The following is an 11,826-nucleotide window of genomic DNA, read 5'->3' on the forward strand; positions in this document are numbered from 1 at the left end:
CATGTATACCGATGCATACCTCCTCTTCGGTTAATAATCATTATGTAATACCCTCTTGGTGTAACAAACAAATTATATAGATTCTGAAAGATCCATTAAGTATGGAAGGGAGAACCTGTGGCTAATAAAGAATTTGTAAAGTTCTTTTTTGCTATACATCATGATGTATATATAGTGCATTTGGCCTTATACAATGTAAACAGTTTCCTTTTCTATCTGATTCCCCAGACGTATTAATATCATGTTTATGTTATGGGGAAGGTCTTGTAGAAGTGAAATGCCCTTTGGTCATGCAATGTGAAACTTGTACATTTTTTGTAAATGTTCTCTTCCTAAATAGAAAAATCAGATGGTACATTTTTTTTAGAAAGTAGAGTGGGTCATCCATGGTCAGGAAAGCACAATTCAACACCTTTGTAAAGTTCCATGTGTATTCAGCAAAAACCAGCTAACACTTTAATTCCTTCATTCAAACCAGCAAACAAGTTGATCGAGCTTCAGAGTTGTACCTCTTTTATCCCAAAATATGCAGGAGCGCCGCATGAGCACCTTGCATCTTTGCAGGAGCGATGGGCTCCGGTTACCAAAATTGACAATCTAGAACATAACACTGAGAAAAACGATTAGCCACAAGTAAATGTTGACTTTCTTGAATTGTGTAATGTAGATGCAGACAAGTGGCAGATCTTCCAGACTATTACTTCACAAATTAAGAGAGCCCAGCATGTCCCCAATCTAATTACCAGCTGTAAACAGATAAGGTTAGATATGAAAAAACCCCATAAAGAATATAGAAAAATAGCACATTATGTTATATATGTAAATAAGAAACATAATGAACCGTTGTACATGTATAATATGGCTCATGTGCTTGCACATGTATGTTTAAATTTGTACCTATGTGAAAAAGAACAAATAATTTATATTTGAAATTCAAAATGAATTTATGTATGTGTACACGATTTATAAGTCTCACTTATAAAACCTTGGTATATATCTCATCTGATAAACAACAATAATTTATTAATTATTTATTTGTAGTTTAATTGTGAAACCTGTGAAATGTACATACAGTGTACATGTAATTCCAGCCAGGTCTATAATGCATGATATCCTTGGCCAACAGACGATCGCGTCTTCATATTGATATAACAGTAATCTGCAATGTACTGTTACTCAGAAATAGATTACAACAATATTTATTACCGACATTCTTAAAATCAGCTGTGTTATCCCAGTGTAAACAAAGTCAACATTTCTAAAATGCTCATTTTCAATTTCAAATCGGCTTGCTTCTGATAATTTTCTGTCAGACGAACCGAGTAAAGCTGCGAGTTACAGGACACGCCCCCTTCTCAACCATCCATTGAAATAAATATATGCAAGATTGAAGATACTAACACCAACAGTGTTTAAAATGCTTTCAAACCATTAAATATGTCATTCTATAACGTTTCCTAAATCATACGTAGTAATTTCGAATTATTGAATACTGAAGCTGCTTGTATATCTCGCGCAACATGGCACACTCGCTGACATTTTGTTTTCACCGATTTTTAAACCGAAAGGCCGCTTATGTTCAAGAAAAAAACAAATATGGCGGCGTTTAGGTTAGATTCGACTATTAAAACGTACCTTTGCTGAGCAGATTGGTGTGTTAACCCACTTTCAGCTATCACTTTACACAAAGTGGACAATAACCTCGTGGAGAATAGTTTTGCCATGACCGGAGAACACCATCAGAACTGCCAAAAGTTGAAAGTTGTTATCAACTCGCTTTTTGCATGGAATCCATGGGGGCAGCCATTAACGAATGAATGCGCATGTCTACAAAAGGGACTAGTCATTTACCATATCTTGAATATTATTTATCTGTTTTTTTCTTTGTTATCGATAATTTTAATTATTGTTTTCCAACTGCATTTAACAGTATTTTTAATAAATATATAGGTTAATTCCAATTATCTACAATTTCACTGCATTATTTAAATCTGAGATCATCACTCACTTCCGGAAACAATGACTTATCCCAGAAACACAAGCGATGGCTTCCGCACTGGAATCGTATGTAAATCGTATCCTTTTAAAACATTATCAAAAAAGGAAAGAAATAGCTACTAGATCGTCTGCTTATCTTTCTTAAATATGAAATACAATATTGATTGGTATGAACCCATTCCATGATCACTGATATTGCCAATAATTTATATGCAATATATATCCTGTCACGAACAGACACAACACAGAACAGCAGATTTTGAAATATCTAATATAACGTTAGGTCTATTTCAAATAGAACATTGATTATGATAATTAAATGTAGGGATTATAAATAATTATAGTATATCTATATACATGTAGGGAAATGAGTGAAGCACATTACAAACTTGAAATTAATTACAACTGTAGATTCTACATGTTATGGTCAAGTGCCCTAAATTCGTCAGGGACCTGTTTTCGTCATGTTTACAATTTTACAAATGTCTCATGAACTATCGCATGATTTCATAAAGAGTGTCGTCTGCCAAAGCAGATTTGATCAAGGAAGATTGGTCATGCTTAAAAGCGAGTGTGTATTATAACCAAGTGGTTTTGTAAATAGGATGTAGTAATATACCCCAAAATGAAGGTATTTTCTTAAGACCATTTTAAATGAAACTTCAAAACAATACCGTTAGCGTTTGACTGACTGTGTGCACTAATCAGCAGCATGTCAACAATGTACCTGAAGCCATACAAGAAATTTTCAGCTTAAACACGATCTTGCAAGTGCCTGCATGCTGCTCATCATTTATTTGGAATGATCTCAATTTTCGTAATAAGCGAAACAGCCCCCTGACGAAAATAGGTCCCTATTGTGTCGACCATCACCCAGTGACCAGCCGTTAGAAATCTTCCATACCGCGATAGATAAAACGAATTGATAGACAACTTGTTGTACACTCGGCTAACTATGCTTTTCAGATTCACAAAGGGCAAAGTAGCTATTAAAAAAGACCAATACTTGACCTCACAGTTACGCCCTACCAGACACTCCCAAACACTTGCATACCAAATACATTACTGTAGAACTGATTCTCACAAATAGTCCTTCTTTCCCCGCACTATCCAAGACTGGAAATCTCTTCCGCCAGATCTTGTAATCTCAAAGTCGCTAGACTCCTTCAAAACTCGTCTTCCATCTCTAATTTAATTATTTTCTTCTCTTCCCTTGTTCCTAGCCACACCTTCAACAATATCGACATGATCTTCAATATGATGAAGTAGGTCGATTAATAGGTAGATGTATATGTAATTGTTTCATAAAATTAAAATTAATAAACATGCTTGGTTATATGAACAAGTAACAATAATGTTGTATCGGAAATAATATCACATTTTGGAAAAGTCAGTCCGAAGGTGATATCTTTTTCGCTAAAACATCAGCTAATGATTGATTGTATAATCTTTGTTATTCTTTCAAATGTTTTATTCCTTAGATGATTCTTCAATTTCCTTAACTCTGATAATAGATACAGTGTCTATAGTGACAGCTGATGGCAGAATCATTGTGGTATGTATATAATTGACTGATCACAAAGTAGTTTTAACCATGTCAATTTTAAGCTGTGCACTGTGCTCTCACACACAAGCATGTATACCCATTCAATGTTTAAATAAAATGTAAAGTCATCTGCAGTACAAAGGCAGTTGGTTTGCATGAAAACTGTCAATATATTTAATACAAGTAGCTGGCCATGGGATATACAGGTACTTGTACATGTTTTTCTCCAATTTATATAGTGAGTTGAAGAAAACAACACATTACAGCAGCATGCAGTTTCAATTAATTTCCATGTATTCGTACAATGTTAGAGACACATGTACAGTGTTGCATATATAGACATCAGCTGGCTATGGTGATGCACATGTCCGTAACCTCTTTGTGACTGCATCACTCAGGCTGTGAACTGTCTTTATATGTCATTTAATTAATTTTTTTACTTTGAAACTGATTGGCATATAAATATGTGGTAAACTTTAGTAATAATGTATAAAGACAGTGATATATTTTGTTGAGAGCAATATAATAGATTAGGCAAAATATATGTCTAAATGCATATGTTATTCATTCAATGTAAGTTGGATATTTTATGATTTCATATATTGTGAAATATGTGGCAGAGTTATATTGTCTATTACTTCGAGGTAATGTTGGTTTTTTTTTAAATAAAAAATGACTATTTGAAAAGAAAGTGTTTTTAAAACAGAAGAAAGGTTTTGCTTTAATCATATGTATTTTTACAGGGAACATTGAAGGGTTTTGACCAGACCATTAATTTGATCCTGGATGAAAGCCATGAGCGTGTGTACAGCTCCTCTCAGGGTGTAGAGCAGGTCATACTCGGCCTATACATCATTAGAGGGGATAATGTGTAAGTTGATAATAATCTAGGTCTTTTAAAGATTGATTGATGGTGTTTAATGCCCATTTTTCAGTTACATAACTGAGTCTAGTACATTAATATAAAATAGATCTCTATTTTAATTATAACTCTGTTTTCTCTTTGAGCTCTGTGTTTTTCCCTAAAAAAATGCTCACTATATATATATTTAGCTACTAGCTTTTTGCTTGTTCCAGTTTTACAATGGCATACATTTCTAATTAATATAAGTGATCAAGACTTATTATTATATTCAATTGTTTTAAAACGAACTCATTAACCTCCCTGGTAATCTATGATAAATTCTACTAGCCTTTGAACTAGAAGAGTCCAAATGTGTTTTCAGGGGTGACTGAGTTAATAAAAGTTGTTGATTTGATTAAGGGGAGATAATAATGCAAGCTTCATATAACCACTGGCTGTGTATGTGACCACAGTGTATAAAGGGAGGTAATCTCTTAAAGAAATTATGTTATTCATGTACCTTGTGGTATGCGCAAGGATAGCTGCAATATTGTAGCTCAAAAGACTTTTTGACAGAAAATGATGTCGTCTTTAGAGCTACAATTGGTGCCTATTACTGCTAATGGAGCAAAGTAATGATTATGCAAACCATTATAAAAGGTTTGTTTGCATTTTTCAACAAGATGGGCCGCCAGGCAGCCATCTTGGATTTTGATAGTTAAAGGTTTGTTACCCGCTATTTCTCAGAAAGTACTGAAGGGATCTTTCTCAAATTTCATATGTAGGTTCCCCTAGGACCCTAGTTGTGCATATTGCATTTTGGGACTGATCGGTCAACAAGATGGCCGACCAGCCGCCCATCTTGGATTTTGATAGTATTAAAGTTTGTGTTACCGCTAATTCTCAGAAAGTACTGAAGGGATCTTTCTCAAATTTCATATGTAGGTTCCCCTAGGACCCTAGTAGTGGCATATTGCATTTATGGGACTGAGATCGGTCTACAAGATGGCCGCCACAGGTAGCCATCTTGGATTTTGATAGTTAAAGTTTGGGTTACCGCTATTTCTCAGAAGCACTGAAGGGATCATTTTTTTCTCAAATTTCATATGTAGGTTCCCCTAGGACCCTAGTTGTGCATATTGTATTTTGGGACTGATCGGTCAACAAGATGGCCGCCAGGCAGCCATCTTGGATTTTGATAGTTAAAGTTTGTTACAGCTATTTCTCATAAAGTATTGAAGGGATCTTTCTCAAATTTCATATGTAGGTTCCCGTAGGACCCTAGTTGTGCATATTGCATTTTGGGACTGATCGGTCAACAAGATGGCCGAACAAGCCGCCATCTTGGATTTTGATAGTTAAAGTTTGTTACCGCTAATTCTCAGAAAGTACTGAAGGGATCTTTCTCAAATTTCATATGTAGGTTCCCCTAGGACCCTAGTTGTGCATATTGCATTTTGGGACTGATCGTCAACAAGATGGCCGACCGGTGGCCATCTTGGATTTTGATAGTTAAAGTTTGTTACGGCTATATCTCAGAAAGTAATTGAAGGGATTGTTCTCAAATTTCATATGTAAGGTTCCCCTAGGACCCTAGTAAGTGCATATTGCATTATTTGGGACTGATCAGTCAACAAGATGGCCGCCAGGTAGCCCATCGGATTTTTGATAGTTAAAGTTTGTTACCGCTATTTTCTCAAAAAGCCACTAAAGGGATCTTTCTCAAATTTCATAGTAGGTTCCCCTAGGACCCCAGTTGTGCATATTGCATTTATGGGACTGATCGGTCAACAAGATGTGCCGCCAGGTAGCCATCTTGGACTTTTGATAGATTAAAGTTTGTTACCGCTATTTTCTCAGAAAGCACTGAAGGGATCTTTCTCAAATTTCATATGTAGGTTCCCCTAGGAGCGACCCCAGTTGAGGCATATTGCATTTTGGGACTGATCGGTCAACAAGATGGCCGACCGGTTGGCCATCTTGGATTTTGATAGTTTAAAGTTTGTTACCTCCCGCTATTTCTCAGAAAGTATTGAAGGGATTGGTTCTCCAAATAATCATATGTAGGTTCCTCTAGGACCCCTAGTTCTTGCCTATTGGCATTTATGCGACCACCAACTTGGATTTGATAGTAGTTTAAAGTTTGAAAAGCAGAAAAAAGAATTGTAAGTGTTGAAAAGCAGAGAAAAGATCCCTCTTTCATTTTGTCAGACATAGATCAATCTTGATGGGCGCCAAAGATCCCTCTGGGATCTCTTGTGATAATTAAAGTTTGTTACCCGCTATTTTTCTCAGAAAGTGTTGAAGGGATTCTTCTCAAATTTCACATGTAGGTTCCCCTAGGCTCTAGTTTTTTTGAGCATACTGATTTTTGGTACCGATCGGTGAACGACGGGGAATTGGCCTACAGGACGACATATTGGATTTTTGCGACAATAAAAGGTTTGTTTACCCCACGGCTATTTTCTCAAAAGTTACAGAAGGGATCTATGATACAAATTTGCATGTGCAAGGATTATCCCCTAGGGGATCTAGAATTGTGCATATCCATATTTTCATACCGTATCGGGACCGTTCAAACAAGTATGTCCTGCAGGACCATGCCACCATCTTGGGATAAAATAGTTTAAATAAATGTTACCGACAAATGTCTCAGAAGGTCTTGAAGGGATCTTTCGCAAATTTCACATGTAGGATCCCCTAAGAGGCCCTAGTTTGTGCATAATACATTTTGGGACCTAATTGCTCAACATTTGTTACAATAGGGCCTGACCATTAGAACGCCGCCATCTAAGTATTTTGAGACAATTGAAATTTATTTTGTGATCTATACTTGCATTTGGGATGTACTGAATACTTCGCAATTATGGATATCACCTAACACATGGATTTGTGATAATTGAAGTGTTGTTTACTGTTATGTATCTCAGAGAATACTCAAAGGATCTTCTCCTTAGTGAACTTAAGTGAAACAGTGTACCAGTGTGTGTGTTCCTAATGGATTTATTGTGAACTATATTGCGTGGATGTTTATGTGAATAAATTATGTGAATTTTAAAGTGACGTTTTCTAGTTTTCCCTGCCGTAGTCACCTTCCATCACGGACTTATGATATACAACAGCGTCTCGTCATATAGCCTAAGTGCTATCATATTTTGGAGAAACGCCACAAATGGTGGCAGCGGTGGGATGGAAGTTACCATGATTATGGCAGGGGAAATGTTACTTTACTGAACATTTTGGATTTTATATCTGTGACTATTTGTGATAATGGATATTCTGGAAACATCGAGGACATCATTTCAGCGAGGGCTCACTTTTCCGACGCATGTGCGTCGAAATTTCAATTATAATTTCGACCACAGTGAAGTGATGAGTGCTGATTTGCTTTATTATTCACCTCGGACATTCCGTGATTCGGATGTTGAAATATCATCATTGACCTCTACTCCGAGTGTTGGACCTATAGGGACTACAGTGAATTGTGATATTTGTGCGTCGAGTTCACGGACAGCGAATCAACGCAAGTCGGAACATCAATATGAGGGATTCATTCTAAGATGGATTATTGTGTTGCTGTATTTGGCAAGTTCTGTGGGTATAATGTACCATAGATACCCAAACCATATTATCCCGTGCTTCATAAAAGAGTTTAAAGTGTTTGGAACTCAAGTGTTCTGGTTTTGTATCACGTTTTCTGTGATAGTGAATTCGATTCAGAATCCCGTGATAGTAGACATAGTGACAAATATGTCCCAGGTATTAGTGGACGATAGTGAATTAATGTCGTCAAACAGCCAAGATGAAGCGATATAATATGTACACGAAATTCCGTCAAGTGTGTCCCTGCTGGAGCAGAAGGCCATGCGTGCGCGTCGGCCGCGCGGGAATGGAGGACTAATACAGGCGAGGAACGGAGTTAAGACATTACCCAGCAATATGTGCTACTAAGAGGGATACAGACACAGAGTTTTTGTGAAATTATTTCTTCCGCGGGAAACTGCAAACAGGAAGAAGAGTACGACTTACTCGAAACCAGAGTAATGTGTGATGTAATAATGTGTGATTTAGCTACGGAAGTGCGTAATATGGTGGACTGGAAAGTTGACACCGGAGACGTACTTTTATATCCGAAGATCTCTATAGCGGTGCTATGAGAATCGTCCTGTATTGGAGCCTGACCTTTCCATGTGTGAGACAGCCGATGTAAACACGTTGTTTGTGATAGTGATTTTATCAAAATTTATCATTCGGGAACTATCGTTAGTAAGACAGTCTATCAAGCCAATGGATCACGTGCTGTTTAAGGAAGCACTATGGAGAGAATACCTCGACAAGTGTGAAGTATTGGACGAGGGATTATAGCCATGCAAGAAACCACAATGATTGATAGAGGGAATCAGAGAGTCCATAAAGTTTATATTGTATTTTAATTGGGACAGTTGCCGGACAGTGTTGTCGACTTAAAAACGACGTTGTGAGGAAACCCCATTTTGTGTATATTATTCTAAAAGACGTCAACTTGGTGTGTGATATTAAAGTTGTGTTGTGTTTATCTGTGGATCTACAAATGGATTATCATCAAGTGCCTTTCAGTGAAGACGATAGATTGAAGATCGCCTTCGTTATTCCACCAGGTGGATTGTACCAATGTTATAGTGATGGTGTTTTTGTTTAGTCAACGCCTGGATCACTTTCTCCAGAATTATTGAGAAAACGCTGAGTGGATTACAGTGGAACATTGCAGTGTTTTATCTGGACTGTGTTATTGTGTACGGGAAGAATTTCAGTCAGAAGATGGACAACTTGTATTGATGGCAGTCATGCATGAAGATACCTGACGGTGCCGATTTGAAGTTGAAGGCCTATAAGGTGTCACTTGTTCTGCAGACAAGTGACGTTCCTGTGATATGTGGTGTGTCCAGGATGGCGTCCAGACTGATTCTTCAAGAACAGAGGCAACGCGGAAGATGTAATCACCAGAAAGCGATCCAGAACCATATGTCAGGAAGTTGGTGAAAACTTCGCATTAATAACGAAGTGTCTACATGGCCATACCAAGCAATGCAAAGTTTGGTGGTAGACAACAGAAACTTTTGGTGACGTGAAGAAATGGTAAACTTCAACTTTTAGAAATCCTGACGTCCACACGGAGGATTTATGCTGAACACTGAGGCAAGAAACTACATGCTGTAGGAGCTGTGATGTCCCAAGAGTGACCTGGAACCTGTTACAACCAGTACCCAGGAGACACATGAACATGGGCTGATTCCAAAGATAATGTTGTGGTGGTGATCCATCCAGAGCGCTAGCCTTAGAAACCCAACTTCTGTTGTAAAAAAAAAGGAAGAACCGGAAGATGTACCTGTACGTTGTGTGTGTACACGTACTTGTACCATGCCTGTCGGCGCAGTACTGGCACACATAGCTGGTGTTACGATCACCATTTTGAAATAACACTGTTTTTGCTGATGATGACATATTGGGTGGTGGACCGTTCCTGATGGATATACTGATAGTACTTTGAAGAATGAAACTTTTTGAAAATAATAATGTGACTTTCGCGCACAAATTACGTGTGGTCACTTATTACATAAAGCATATAAGTGGAAGAACAATCTCCGTGGATTATTATGTTGAGATGTTAATTTTACTGTGGATATATATACGGTGGACACTTAGATATCCAAGTGGATGAACACAATTCTGTGGATTATTAAATATGTGACATTCATTTAACGTGTGGATGACTCTTACGTGACACTTATTTTAAAAGTTGATTCTACGTGGATTTTATAATTTGTTGTAGTGAAACAATATTATGTAAACACTTATTTTAAGTGTACAATGTGACATATGGATTACCTGTGAGCAGAGACTTGAAGTGTGCCCGGATTATCGATACGATAACCGGAAAAAGTTACTATCGTGAACAATTGACTTTTAACTTTTATGTGAACTTTATGTGTTCATTCCCATGAGTGGATTACTTCATTCCAAATGTGACATTTTCTTTTCTTGGATTTATTATGTTGATTTTCTATTTCACGTTGACCATTATTGTTGAAATAATAATGTGAATGAGAGTTGATTGTATGACATGTTTCGTCCATCATAAATATACATAGTTCAGTGACTGTGAACGTGGATATATTCGCGCATGTTTCATTGCGCGGAAAACGTGTTAAATTGGCGCGAAGCTGGTATTTTCTCAACGAATACGCGTGGACGTCTATAAAGTATCACGGAATGTACACCGGATATTGCGCGGTAAATGTTTTTGGTCAATGCGCCTCTTGACGTATGCATAGTATAACGGCATTCATGTACACCGGATATAGCGCGCGATATATATCCTTTGTGTAGTTGGCGTGGAATTACTCTTCGCGTAAATTTCCATGTTTGCAGTACCTGATTTCATAATTTTATACCATTGTTTAACTGTAATACAGTTTTAGATGTAGTGTACCTTAACTTTTGTCGGAGACAAAGCTTGAAAAGTTGGGGGTAGTGTAGCGTGGAAATTTATGTCACGCTTAGTTTTTATTAGTTATAAAGTTAAAGTGTATTTGTATTGTAAAATAACAGTTTTATACTATTTAGTTGATAGTTTTAGTTTATATATATGCAGTATGTATAGTGTATATATACATACATAGGACAGTTAGGGACCAGGTGACCACGTGCACGTGCCCATCTGGGGTCGTTACGTATACGTAGGGAGCTAGGGCACCGCATTCCGTTTTCCATATAAGGAGTTGTTTACGACTAGGGCTGTGTATTAGGGTCCAGTTTGATGGACAGGTTGCATAAGGTGTTCGTATTAATAGTAACAGAAAGCTAAATTTAGGTAGTGGTCACTCCGGCCAGCCAATTAGAGTTAGGTTGGGAGGGGGAATGGAAGTAGGTAGAAATACGTAATCATATTAAGATTCAGCCAATGAACGTGAGAATGAATATGGAAGGAGCGAGGTTTTAGCCAATTAGAGGATAGTATGAAAGTGGTATAAAAGGGGGCGCACGTGACGAAACGAGAGAGTACATGGACATTTTGGGACTTAATCCACGCATCTCAGGATCAGTTATTTTAATTCGGATTACTTTACTACACTTAGTGTGTTTGTGACTATGAGATTTATACTTGGGATGTACTGTACGGATATTTCCTATATGTATCAGTGATGTGATATATACGGATTACTCTATCATTCTTAGTGTGTTTGTGACTATGGGATCTATACTTGCATTTGGGATGTACTGAATACTTCGCAATTATGGATATCACCTAGCAGTGAACTTAAGTGAAACAGTGTACCAGTGTGTGTGTTCCTAATGGATTTATTGTGAACTATATTGCGTGGATGTTTATGTGAATAAATTATGTGAATTTTAAAGTGACGTTTTCTAGTTTTCCCTGCCGTAGTCACCTTCCATCACG

Source organism: Argopecten irradians, chromosome 8 (genome assembly GCF_041381155.1).
Source record: "Argopecten irradians isolate NY chromosome 8, Ai_NY, whole genome shotgun sequence".
NCBI lineage: Eukaryota > Metazoa > Mollusca > Bivalvia > Pectinida > Pectinidae > Argopecten > Argopecten irradians.